We start from the raw sequence: 13,930 nt of genomic DNA on the forward strand, positions 1-13,930 counted from the left end.
CTCATTTTGTGTACCAACCTCTTGTGCGGCACGGTATCAAACGCTTTGGAAAAATCGAGATATACCACGTCCAATGACTCACCGTGGTCCAGCCTATAGCTTACCTCTTCATAAAAACTGATTAGATTGGTTTGACAGGAGCGATTTCTCATAAACCCATGCTGATATGGAGTTAAACAGTTATTCTCATTGAGATAATCCAGAATAACATCCTTCAGAAACCCTTCAAATATTTTACCAACAATAGAGGTTAGACTTACTGGCCTATAATTTCCAGGTTCACTTTTAGAGCCCTTTTTGAATATTGGCACCACATTTGCTATGCGCCAGTCCTGCGGAACAGACCCTGTCGCTATAGAGTCACTAAAAATAAGAAATAATGGTTTATCTATTACATTACTTAGTTCTCTTAGTACTCGTGGGTGTATGCCATCCGGACCCGGAGATTTATCTATTTTAATCTTATTTAGCCGGTTTCGCACCTCTTCTTGGGTTAGATTGGTGACCCTTCTTCCGTGAGTATCTGGATAAATTCCTGATTGTTTACTTGGATGACATTTTGATCTTCTCAGATGATTGGGAGTCTCATGTGAAGCAGGTCAGAATGGTTTTTCAGGTCCTGCGTGCTAACTCTTTGTTTGTGAAGGGATCAAAGTGTCTCTTCGGTGTGCAGAAAGTTTCATTTTTGGGGTTCATCTTTACCCCTTCTACTATCGAGATGGATCCAGTTAAGGTCCAAGCCATCCAGGATTGGATTTAGCCGACATCTCTGAAAAGTCTGCAAAAGTTCCTGGGCTTTGCTAATTTTTATCGTCGCTTCATCTGTAATTTTTCTAGCATTGCCAAACCATTGACCGATTTGACCAAGAAGGGTGCTGATTTGGTTAATTGGTCTTCTGCTGCTGTGGAAGCTTTTCAGGAGTTGAAGCGTCGTTTTTGTTCTGCCCCTGTGTTGTGTCAGCCAGATGTTTCTCTTCCGTTCCAGGTCGAGGTTGATGCTTCTGAGATTGGAGCAGGGGCGGTTTTGTCACAGAGAGGTTCTGATTGCTCAGTGATGAAACCATGTGCTTTCTTTTCCAGGAAGTTTTCGCCCGCTGAGCGTAATTATGATGTGGGCAATCGAGAGTTGCTGGCCAAGAAGTGGGCATTCGAGGAGTGGCGTCATTGGCTTGAAGGAGCTAAGCATCGCGTGGTGGTATTGACTGATCATAAGAACTTGACTTATCTCGAGTCTGCCAAGCGCTTGAATCCTAGACAGGCCCGTTGGTCGTTATTTTTTGCCCGCTTCGACTTTGTGATTTCGTACCTTCCGGGCTCTAAAAATGTGAAGGCGGATGCTCTGTCTAGGAGTTTTGTGCCCGACTCTCCGGGTTTATCTGAGCCAGCGGGTATCCTCAAGGAAGGAGTCATTGTGTCTGCCATCTCCCCTGATTTGCGGCGGGTGCTGCAAAAATTTCAGGTGAATAAACCTGATCGTTGTCCAGCAGAGAAACTGTTCGTCCCTGATAGGTGGACTAATAAACTTATCTCTGAACTTCATTGTTCGGTGTTGGCTGGTCATCCTGGAATCTTTGGTACCAGAGAGTGTTAGGGGTCGAGTTCCCGCTTCTGCACTGGGGGAATCTCGAGCCACTTCCGCTGCGGTCTCCCATTCTTGTCCAGTCGCAGTGGAGCCTGCTCAGCAAGGACGTCGGTCCCAGCGTCTTGCTCATTCTCACTCTGTTCAGAGAGTTAGTGCTGCTTCTCCAGTCTCTGCCATTAAAGTCAGTACTGGTCAGCAGCGAGCGGACTTCTCTGGGACTAAGTCCTTGTCTGCATGTACTGAGCATGCCCAGCGTAAGGTCTCTCGTTGGAGATCGAGGGTCATGTGCTCAGGCTCTGCAGCACATTCCATTGGTCCTCTTGGCAGGTCCTAGAAGGGCAAAAGTGCTGTGGCCACTTCCTGTGCTGCTCCTATATAAACTGCGCATGACCGCACGGCCATGCGCTAGTATTGTCTTGTTATTATGTGTGTGTGTAGATGGATGTATGTCGAAGGATGAAAGCTCCTAAATATCCCTCCCTAGTGTTGTTGACTGTTCGCGGATGATGGTAGCTATCTAGCGCCCGACTTGCCATCTACACGAAACACACATCTCAGCGTCCTATAGCTGTGCCTGCCAGTACGGCGCCGTGCGCTTGCCTTGCGCTTTCCATACCCGAGTCTGGGTGGTTAGTGGCGTCCGTTAGTGCGGCATCGCTCGCACTCTTGTGCACATCTTTGTCCTAAGGTTCTCTACACACCCAGTTGCGGTGTTACGCCAGCAAGGGTCTAATCGGGCTTCAATCCCTTCTGGGGTTAAGTCCGCTGACCACTTGCTCGCGCTCTAGTGCGGTACTGCGGTCCTGTGAGTTAACAGGATCGCTTTCTTCACGCTGGGTGAGGTTTAACCCACGCGTGTATACTTTAGTGTACCGCCATATTGTCTGCCAATTACTAGCAGCAGGTCTCCACCTGCACGGTGGACCCCGGACTGCGAACGCACCTTTATCATCTGTCTTGGTGCGTTCCGCCAGTCCTAACAGAATACTAGCGCCAGGGTCTGGCTAGTAAAATGGCGGACGACCAGCGTTTACAGCGGTACATCCAGCAGCTGGAGGGAAGGTTGGCGGCTCTTGAGCGTACAACCTCAGCTGTGGATGTCACTGCTGTAGCTGTGCAGGCTGCAAGTGTAGCCGCAGCCAGTTTGTCCACTGCCACCCCTGCTCCGACTTTATCCCGTCTCCCACTACCTGACAAGTTTGCTGGAGAGAGCAAACATTGTCGTGGATTCGTGAGCCAGTGCTCTATCCATCTCGAGCTCCTGGCTGCACGTTTTCCTACAGAGCGGGCTAAGGTGGGATTTATTGTCTCACTGTTGTCGGGCAGGGCGTTGGAGTGGGCTACGCCGCTGTGGGAGCGTGATGATCATGTGGTGCAGAGTGCTCCGTTGTTTCTGGGCACGCTGAAAGAGGTCTTTCTAGGACCTCAACTCACCCATGATACAGCGCTCCAACTACTGGCAATAACTCAGGGTGAGTCCTTGGTCAGCCATTTTTCCGTCCGATTCCGTACTTTAGCTTCCGAGCTGGAGTGGTCGGATAAAGCCCTTATCCCCATATTCTGGAGGGGCCTGGCTGACCATGTTAAGGACGCTCTGGCCACTAGGGAGATTCCTGCCACACTGGAGGAGTTAATATCTATTTCTACTCGTATAGACCTCCGTTTTAATGAGCGAGGTTGGAACGAGCCCAGTGTAGGCAGAGGTTTCGGCTGGCTCCTACCTTCGCCAAACCTTTGAAATCTCCAGTCCAGGCATCTGAGTCACATGAGACCTTGGAGGTGACACGAGCGGGATCCAAGTCTCAGTCCGCTCGTGCACATAAGGTTCATCATGTTTGCCAGCAGTCAGGACGTCTTGCCTCCAAGAGTCCTCAGCGGTCGGGGAAACGTCAGCGTCTAGTGGCAGTTGGAGGAGGTACACTAGACACGGCGACGTTTGCCTCAAAGTTGTCCTTCAAGGGGACAATTACCATAGGCCCATCCACTCTCACGGTCGAGCTATGCTTGGATTCTGGGGCAGAGGGTAACTTTATGTCCTCCGCCTTTGCCCAGCGTCACGCAATACCCTTGGTGATGCTCGCCCAGCCAGTGACCGTTCGAGTGGTAAATGGGTCAACACTACCTTCACAGATTACTCACCAAACCATTCCTTTCACCCTATCTGTGTCTCCATCACATCAGGAGATAATCTCCCTATTAGTCATTCCTGAGGGAATTGATGAGGTCCTGTTGGGGATGCCATGGCTTCGCTACCATTCTCCTCATATTGAGTGGTCCTCTGGGAGAATTTTGGGATGGAGTAAATCCTGTGAGGGTAGATGTCAGAGGGAGTGCGTTCAGGTTGCTACTACACAGGTACCCGCAGATCTTTCCTCTCTCCCCAAGCACTATTGGTCCCATGCAGACGTGTTCTCCAAAAGAGCTGCGGAGACCCTTCCGCCTCACCGCCCCTATGACTGTCCTATTGACCTCTTGCCTGGTGCTGAGCCTCCCCGGGGTCGAGTCTACCCGTTATCTCTCCCGGAGACGGAGGCAATGTCCCAGTATATTCAGGAGAATCTGGCAAGAGGATTCATTAGGAAGTCAGTGTCACCGGCAGGGGCTGGGTTCTTCTTCGTACAGAAGAAGACTGGAGACTTACGTCCATGCATAGACTACAGGGGTCTTAACGCCATTACCGTTAAGAACAAGTACCCATTACCCCTGATATCTGAGCTCTTTGATAGGCTACGGGGAGCAAAGGTATTCACAAAGTTAGATCTGCGGGGTGCTTACAACCTGATTCGCATCCGTGAGGGGGATGAATGGAAGACGGCCTTTAACACCAGGGATGGGCACTATGAATATCTAGTGATGCCCTTTGGGCTCTGTAATGCCCCAGCCGTTTTCCAAGACTTTGTGAACGACATCTTTCGGGATATGCTCACCACCTCGGTTGTAGTCTATCTGGATGACATTCTCATCTACTCTCCAGATATAGACTCCCATCGGAGAGATGTTCGCAAAGTCTTCGACCTCTTACGGGCAAACTCCCTCTACGCTAAGTTGGAGAAGTGTGTGTTTGAGCAGGAGTCCTTGCCTTTCCTTGGTTATATCATTTCTGCCCAGGGTTTGGCTATGGATCCTGCCAAGCTACAGGCTGTAATGGACTGGCAGGAACCCCATTCTCTTAAAGCGGTGCAGCGCTTTATGGGGTTCATTAATTATTATCGCCAGTTCATTCCACACTTCTCAACTTTGGTAGCTCCCTTGGTCGCCCTCACCAAGAAGGGAGCAAATCCCAAGTTGTGGTCAGAGGAGGTCTCCAAGGCCTTTCTCTCGATTAAGTCACACTTCGCTAGCGCTCCCATCCTACATCGCCCCGATGTAGATAAACCATTCATCTTGGAGGTGGATGCCTCATCCGTTGGTGCTGGAGCAGTCCTTTTCCAAAAGGATGCTCAAGGTCGGAAGCATCCTTGCTTCTTCTTCTCCAAGACCTTCACGCCAGCGGAGAGGAATTATTCCATCGGGGACAGGGAGTTGCTAGCCATGAAGTTGGCTTTTTCAGAGTGGAGACACCTCTTGGAGGGAGCTCGCTTTCCCTTCCAAGTCTTCACTGACCACAAGAACTTGGTGTATATACAGACGGCCCAGCGGCTGAATTCTCGCCAGGCTAGATGGTCCCTGTTCTTCTCCCGGTTCCATTTTACTCTCCATTTTCTCTCCGGGGAGAAGAACGTTCGTGCCGACGCTCTCTCCCGCTCCGTAGTGTCATCTGAGGAGGAGGAGGAGGAGCCTCGGCTTATTGTCCCTTCTGAGAGCCTGAGAACTGTAGCTCCGGTTTCGCTAGAGTCTGTGCCCCCGGGCAAGACTTTCGTGCCAGCTAATTTGCGACCGGAGGTTCTCTCTTGGGCTCACTCCTCCAGAGTGGGGGGGCATTTTGGGACCAAGAGGACATCAGAGCTTTTGGCGAGAACATACTGGTGGCCGCATATGGCCCGAGATGTCAGGGACTACATTCAGGCGTGCGTTTCTTGCGCCCAGAATCGGTCTCCTCGGCAACGGCCTGCTGGGTTGCTTTACCCTCTACTGGTGGCAGACAGGCCCTGGGAGATGGTCGGGATGGACTTTGTGGTGGGTCTACCCAAGTCGCGTGGCTGCTCCATTATTTGGGTTGTCACTGACCATTTCTCTAAGATGGTGCATTTGGTGCCGCTTCCTCGGTTACCCTCTGCACGGGCCTTGGCGGTGTTGTTCGTTAAACACGTTTTCCATTTGCATGGTATGCCTGATAAAATTGTCAGCGATCGGGGTCCCCAGTTCGCATCTCGGTTTTGGAGAGAGCTCTGCCGTTTACTCAGCATAGAGTTAAACCTCTCCTCTGCTTACCATCCCGAGACGAATGGGTTGGTGGAGAGAACCAACCAGACTCTGGTGACATATTTGCGACATTTCGTCTCTGCTAGGCAGGATGACTGGGCATCTTTGCTACCTTGGGCGGAATTTGCCCTGAACAACGCCGTAGCCGATTCCACTGGTCAAACTCCTTTTCTCCTTAATTACGGCCAGCATCCGCGTGTCCCTGTGCCCATGCCCGTGTCCTCCACCGATTCTAGGGTGGCAGACTGGGCGGTGGAGGCACGTGACATCTGGGACCGCACACAGGATGCTATCCGGGCCTCCAAGGAGAGAATGAGGGTTTCGGCTGATACACACCGGCGCCCCGCTCCGGTCTTTGCTCCTGGCGACTTAGTGTGGCTCTCCGCCCGTAACATCAGGCTGCGAGTTGAGTCCACTAAGTTTGCTCCTCGCTACATTGGCCCGTTTAAAGTTCTGGAACAGGTCAACCCTGTGGTTTACCGTTTGGCCATTCCTCCACGCCTTGGTATCACCGATACCTTTCACGTTTCCCTCTTAAAGCCCGTTCGTTTGTCTCGGTTTTCTGAGTCATCTGCTGGGACATCGGGTTCATCCACGGATGAATTTGAGGTGAATGCTATTGTGGGAAGCAAGGTGGTACGTGGCAAAAAAATTTATTTGGTGGATTGGAAGGGTCATGGTCCAGAGGATAGAACCTGGGAGCCTGTGGAGCACATTCGGGCTCCACAGCTCATTGCTGCCTTTGAACGTAGCGAGGCCCAAGGAGGGAGGGGCCCTAGGAGGGGGGGTAATGTTAGGGGTCGAGTTCCTGCTTCTGCACTGGGGGAATCTCGAGCCACTTCCGCTGCGGTCTCCCATTCTTGTCCAGCCGCAGTGGAGCCTGCTCAGCAAGGACGTCGGTCCCAGCGTCTTGCTCATTCTCACTCTGTTCAGAGAGTTAGTGCTGCTTCTCCAGTCTCTGCCATTAAAGTCAGTACTGGTCAGCAGCGAGCGGACTTCTCTGGGACTAAGTCCTTGTCTGCATGTACTGAGCATGCCCAGCGTAAGGTCTCTCGTTGGAGATCGAGGGTCATGTGCTCAGGCTCTGCAGCACATTCCATTGGTCCTCTTGGCAGGTCCTAGAAGGGCAAAAGTGCTGTGGCCACTTCCTGTGCTGCTCCTATATAAACTGCGCATGACCGCACGGCCATGCGCTAGTATTGTCTTGTTATTATGTGTGTGTGTAGATGGATGTATGTCGAAGGATGAAAGCTCCTAAATATCCCTCCCTAGTGTTGTTGACTGTTCGCGGATGATGGTAGCTATCTAGCGCCCGACTTGCCATCTACACGAAACACACATCTCAGCATCCTATAGCTGTGCCTGCCAGTACGGCGCCGTGCGCTTGCCTTGCGCTTTCCATACCCTAGTCTGGGTGGTTAGTGGCGTCCATTAGTGCGGCATCGCTCGCACTCTTGTGCACATCTTTGTCCTAAGGTTCTCTACACACCCAGTTGCGGTGTTACGCCAGCAAGGGTCTAATCGGGCTTCAATCCCTTCTGGGGTTAAGTCCGCTGACCACTTGCTCGCGCTCTAGTGCGGTACTGCGGTCCTGTGAGTTAACAGGATCGCTTTCTTCACGCTGGGTGAGGTTTAACCCACGCGTGTATACTTTAGTGTACCGCCATATTGTCTGCCAATTACTAGCAGCAGGTCTCCACCTGCACGGTGGACCCCGGACTGCGAACGCACCTTTATCATCTGTCTTGGTGCGTTCCGCCAGTCCTAACAGAGAGTTAGTGGCTAGATCCTTCTGGTGGCCATCTCTGTCACGGGATGTACGTACTTTTGTGCAGTCCTGTGGGATTTGTGCTAGGGCTAAGCCCTGCTGTTCTCGTGCCAGTGGGTTGCTTTTGCCCTTGCCGGTCCCAAAGAGGCCTTGGACACATATTTCGATGGATTTCATTTCTGACCTTCCCGTTTCTCAAAAGATGTCAGTCATTTGGGTGGTCTGTGATCGCTTTTCTAAAATGGTCCATCTGGTGCCCTTGGCTAAATTGCCTTCCTCCTCTGATTTGGTACCTTTGTTCTTTCAGCATGTGGTTCGGTTGCATGGCATTCCTGAGAATATTGTTTCTGACAGAGGTTCCCAGTTTGTTTCAAGGTTCTGGCGAGCCTTTTGTGGTAGGATGGGCATTGACCTATCCTTTTCCTCGGCTTTCCATCCTCAGACTAATGGCCAGACCGAACGAACCAATCAGACCTTGGAAACATATCTGAGATGTTTTGTTTCTGCTGACCAGGATGATTGGGTGTCCTTTTTGCCGTTGGCTGAGTTCGCCCTTAATAATCGGGCCAGCTCGGCTACCTTGGTTTCTCCATTTTTTTGCAATTCTGGGTTCCATCCTCGTTTCTCTTCAGGACAGGTTGAGTCTTCGGACTGTCCTGGTGTGGATTCTGTGGTGGATAGGTTGCAGCAGATCTGGACTCAGGTAGTGGACAATTTGATCTTGTCCCAGGAGAAAGCTCAACTTTTCGCTAATCGCAGACGCCGTGTGGGTCCCCGACTTCGTGTTGGGGATCTGGTTTGGTTATCTTCTCGTCATATTCCTATGAAGGTTTCCTCTCCTAAATTTAAACCTCGTTTTATTGGTCCGTATAGGATTTCTGAGGTTCTCAATCCTGTGTCTTTTCGTTTGACCCTCCCAGACTCCTTTTCCATACATAATGTATTCCATAGGTCGTTGTTGCGGAGATACGTGGCACCTATGGTTCCATCTGTTGAGCCTCCTGCCCCGGTTTTGGTGGAGGGGGAATTGGAGTATATTGTGGAGAAGATTTTGGATTCTCGTGTTTCTAGACGGAAACTCCAGTATCTGGTTAAATGGAAGGGTTATGCTCAGGAAGATAATTCCTGGGTTTTTGCCTCTGATGTTCATGCTTCGATCTTGTTCGTGCCTTTCATGCGGCTCATCCTGGTCGGCCTGGGGGCTCTGGTGAGGGTTCGGTGACCCCTCCTCAAGGGGGGGGTACTGTTGTGAATTCTTTGGCTGAATTCACTCCTGTGGTCACAAGTGGTACTGCAGCTTCTGAGCTTCCTCCCTCAGGTGTTCTGGTGAGCTCGTTAACTGCTTCATTACTTAACTCCGCCTGATGCTGCTATCCTTGCTCCTTGTCAATGTTTCAGTGTTGGATCTGAGCTTCTCCTGATTGTTCCTGTGACCTGCTGCTCTGTATAGCTAAGTGCTTTTTGCTTTTTGTTGCTTTTTTTCTGTCCAGCTTGTCTTTTGTTTTGCTGGAAGCTCTGAGACGCAAAGGGTGTACCGCCGTGCCGTTAGTTCGGCACGGTGGGTTTTTTTTGCCCCCTTTGCGTGGTTTTGCTTTAGGGTTTTTTGTAGACTGCAAAGTTCGCTTTACTATCCTCGCTCTGTCCTAGAATATCGGGCCCCACTTTGCTGAATCTATTTCATCCCTACGTTTTGTCTTTTCATCTCACTCACAGTCATTATATGTGGGGGGCTACCTTTTCCTTTGGGGAATTTCTCTGGGGCAAGTCAGGCCTATTTTTCTATCTTCAGGCTAGCTAGTTTCTTAGGCTGTGCCGAGTTGCCTAGGTAGTTGTTAGGCGCAATCCACAGCCGCTTTTAGTTGTGTTTAGGATAGGATCAGGTGTGCAGTCTACAGAGTTTCCACGTCTCAGAGCTCGTTCTTGTATTTTTGGGTATTTGTCAGATCACTGTGTGCGCTCTGATCGCTAAGCACACTGTGTTTCTGGATTGCCTTCATAACACCTGTCATTAGCAAACATAACACATACCACTTGAAACCACAAGAGGGAGCCCAAGAGCAGAACTCACAAAAGTGCCACTTACATCCACCGGAGGGAGCCCAAAAGCGGAATTCACAACAGCTGTACAAGGTAGGTTTCAAAGTTGCTAATGTCAGGGGGATTAAAGGTTCCCTTTCAACTTGCCCCAATTAGGCCTCAGCCTACACTATGTCATGTAATGCCTGGGCTCCAACACCGCCAGTTGCTGCTCAGGGGTCCCCCAGGTTCCAGCAACGTCAGCTGGTTCTGGGTATCCAAGTTCCACCAATGTCAGGTGGTCCCTGGTATTGCTAAGTGGCACGGGTACCTCCTGTTTAGTAACCGGGTTCCAGCACCGTCAGCTGGTCCTCGGTCGTGCCATTGGCTCTTGCACCTTGGGCAATGCATCTGGGTTCCAGTACCGTCAGCTGGTGCTCGGCAGTGTCTTTGGCACAGGTACTCCCTCCTGCCCAGCCTGGTTCCAGCACCGTCAGCTGCTTCTGGGTAGTGTCAAGGTCACTTAGACTCCGAAACGTTGTCCTGTTGTGTTGCGGTCGGGTTAGCCGACTCCATGGTGCCTGCAGTTTAGGTGCTTAATATGTGGGCTGCGGGAAGTGGTATTCAAGGCTGGTTCTGTAGTGCCAATTAGGACAAGCTCCCCCTGTAGGACTGTTTGCTTTCGGTAACTGCAGCTGGATCGCGGCCTACCTATTTTTTCTTTTACTGTGGACCTTCTGCCGCCTGAGATCCAGCACCGTTAGCTGCTTCTTGGCAACTCAATCTTATCTAGGTCCCCCTGGTTCCAGCACCATCAGCTGTTTCCGGGCAGAGCCTTTGGCTTAGGTGCCTCCTTCTGGGTATCCGAGTTCCACCAACATCAGGTGGTCCTTGGCAGTGCTTTGTGGCATGGGTACCTCCTGCTTAGTATCCAGGTTTCAGCACCGTTAGCTGGTCCTCGGTCATGCCATTGGCTCTTCTACCTTCGAGTAGCCATCCGGGTTCCAGGACCGTCAGCTGGTTATCGGCAGTGTCTTTTGCGCTTTTACCTTCTGCTCCCCATCCGGGTTCCAGCACCGTCAGCTGCTTCCGGGCAGAGCCTTTGGCTTAGGTGCCTCCTTCTGGGTATCCGAGTTCCACCAACGTCAGGCGGTCCTTGGTAGTGCTTTGTAGCACGGGTACCTCCTGCTTAGTAACCGGGTTCCAGTACCGTCAGCTGGTCCTCTGTCGTGCCATTGGCCTTGCACCTTGGGCAACGCATCTGGGTTCCAGAACCGTCAGCTGGTTCTCGGCAGTGTCTTTGGCACGGGTACTCCCTCCTGCCCAGCCTGATTCCAGCACCGTCAGCTGTTTCCGGGTGGTGTCAAGGTCACTTAGACTCCAAAACGTTGTCCTATCGTGTTGTGGTCGGGTTAGCCGACTCCATGGTGCCTGCAGTTTAGGTGCTTCCTTTCTGGGCTGTGGGAAGTGGCAATCGAGGCTGGTTCTGTAGTGCCAATAAGACAAGCTCCCCCTGTAGGACTGTTGGTTTTCGGTAACTGCGGCCAGCTCGCGGCCTACCTATTTTTTCTTTTACTGTGGACCTTCTGATGCCTGAGTTCCAGCACCGGTAGCAGGTTCTTGGCAACACAATCTTGAGTATGTCCCCCTGGTTCCAGCACCGTCAGCTGGTTCCGGGCAGAGCCTTTGGCTTAGGTGCCTCCTTCTGGGTATCCGAGTTCCACCAACGTCAGGTGGTCCTTGGTAGTGCTTTGTGGAACGGGTACCTCCTGCTTAGTAACCGGGTTCCAGCACCGTCAGCTGGTCCTCCGTCATGCCATTGGCTCTTCTACCTTCGGGTAGCCATCCGGGTTCCAGTACCGTCAGCTGGTTCTCGGCAGTGTCTTTTGCTCTTTTACCTTCTGCTCCCCATCCGGGTTCCAGTACAGTCAGCTGGTTTTCGGCAGTGTTTTTGGTACGGGTACTCCCTCCAGCCCAGCCTGGTTCCAGCACCGTCAGCTGTTTCCGGGTAGTGTCAAGGTCACTTAGACTCCAAAACGTTGTCCTGTCATGTTGCGGTCAGGTTAGCCGACTCCATGGTGCCTGCAGTTTAGGTGCTTCCTATGTGGGCTGCGGGAAGTGGGAATCGAGGCTGGTTCTGTAGTGCCAATAGGACAAGCTCCCCCTGTAGGACTGTTGGTTTTCGATAACTGCTGCCGGCTCGCGGCCTACCTATTTTTTCTTTTACTGTGGACCTGCTGCTGCCTGAGTTCCAGCACAGTTAGCAGGTTCTTGGCAACACAATCTTGAGTAGGTCCCCCTGGTTCCAGCACCGTCAGCTGTTTCCGGGCAGAGCCTTTGGCTTAGGTGCCTCCTTCTGGGTATCCGAGTTCCACCAATGTCAGGCGGTCCTTGGTAGTGCTTTGTGGCACGGGTACCTCCTGCTTAGTAAACGGGTTCCAGTACCACCAGCTGGTCCTCGGTTGTGCCATTGGCTCTTGCACCTTCGGGTAGCCATCCGAGTTCCAGTACCGTCAGCTGGTTCGCTGCAGTTCCTCGGCCTTCTTGTACCTCCTGCTACAGTTCCAAATTCAAGACCCTAAGCATGACAACCCTGAAGACCGAGAAGCAAAAGAGCAAGAAGCTGCAGAAAAAAAAGCAGAACATTAAGCATAAGACTAAAAATCAGAGCAAAAGATATTATCTAAATTATAAGCAGAAGAGGACTAAGCAGTGTATGGGGGTGAGTCCATTCCTCCTCGTGGTGCCCCTGGAAAATACCTGTTGCTGCAGGCCAAACTGAACGCGGACAAATCCTGTTTTAAATCTTTTGTGACAGGCAGAACGGAAGGTGTAATCTTCAAACTTTGACAGATAACAACTACAGGAATGCCTGTTTGTCACACTTAAGATTTTGATGAAGAAGAGGAATATGAAGGAGATGATGAAGTTGAATATGAAGAAGAAGAAGAGTTGAATGAGAAGAATATGAGGAATTTTTAAAAAAAAGAATAATAGGAAGAAGGTGAAGAAGAAGATGAATAAGGTGGAGAAGTTGATGAAAAAGATGCTGCTGCTGAGGATGATGAAGAAAGTGTGGTAGAAGTAAAAAAAAAAGGTGCATTGCATGGAAGTAGAGAAACATAAATATTTGACAAAATCTAAAAAATCTAAACATAGTCAAAATCTTTGTAACTCCGAACGTCTTAAAAAATTTATAATTCCTGCTATTCCATTTGAATGGGCTAAACCTCTATGCCTTTAATGTCTCCTCCACCTACTACGATACATTCTATGTTATTTTTAGTTGTTTTCCTTCATGTGGAATTACCTACAAGGAAAGAAAGGGTTTATTTTAATTCCGATATTTTGGTCCCATTGACTTGCATTGGTATCGGGTATCGGTATCGGCGATATCCAATATTTTTACGATATCGGCCGATCCAATCTGATACCGATACTTTCGAATATCGGAAGGTATCGCTCACCACTACTGATGAAGAGTAGATGCGTCCAATTTCCAATTAATTCTAGAGAGGAGTTTGTTCGTATGGACTCAGGGCTGGTGTATATCCACTAGAACTCCGGCACCTCTGGAGAGGAATTGTTTGAGTGCTGTTACTGTTGCTTCCTGCTCCGTTGGTGAGCTTCAATCCTCTGTGAAGTTAATAGGGATCGTTTCTAGCATCATATCTTTAATTGCTGAGTGAGAATGGCAGCGCTCTATTTCTGAGCATCTGTTTCGTTACTGTGGGCAAGTGACAATATTTCATGTGTTGCTCACTGAGTGATTTTTAACTCGGTGAGAGCAAGCAATTGCTCACTACATTCTCCAGCATTGTTCACATTAGCTGCAGTTTTACATCTCTGCATGGTGGACCCCGGGTTGTGATTGCACTTCCTCATCAAATCTATTTAGCGCAATCCACCAACCCTAACAGTATAGTAGCATCAGGGTCTGGCAAGAAATTGTGGATGAGCAGCTACTACAGTGGTACATCCAGCAGCTGGAGGGCACGTTGTCCATTCTAGAGCGGACAACTTCAGCAGTGGAAGTTACCGCAGTTCCGGCTCGAGCAGCCAAGGAGGTCGCTACCATGGTCGCTGCTACACCTGTCCTGTCTTGCCCATGTGTTCTGCCCCCCGATAAGTTCTCGGGTGATAGTAAGGCTTGAGTGTGCTATTCAGTTGGAGCTCCTGGTCTCACATTTGCCATCTGAATG

This window comes from Ranitomeya imitator, chromosome 1, assembly GCF_032444005.1.
Source record: "Ranitomeya imitator isolate aRanImi1 chromosome 1, aRanImi1.pri, whole genome shotgun sequence".
NCBI classification, from domain to species: Eukaryota; Metazoa; Chordata; class Amphibia; order Anura; family Dendrobatidae; genus Ranitomeya; species Ranitomeya imitator.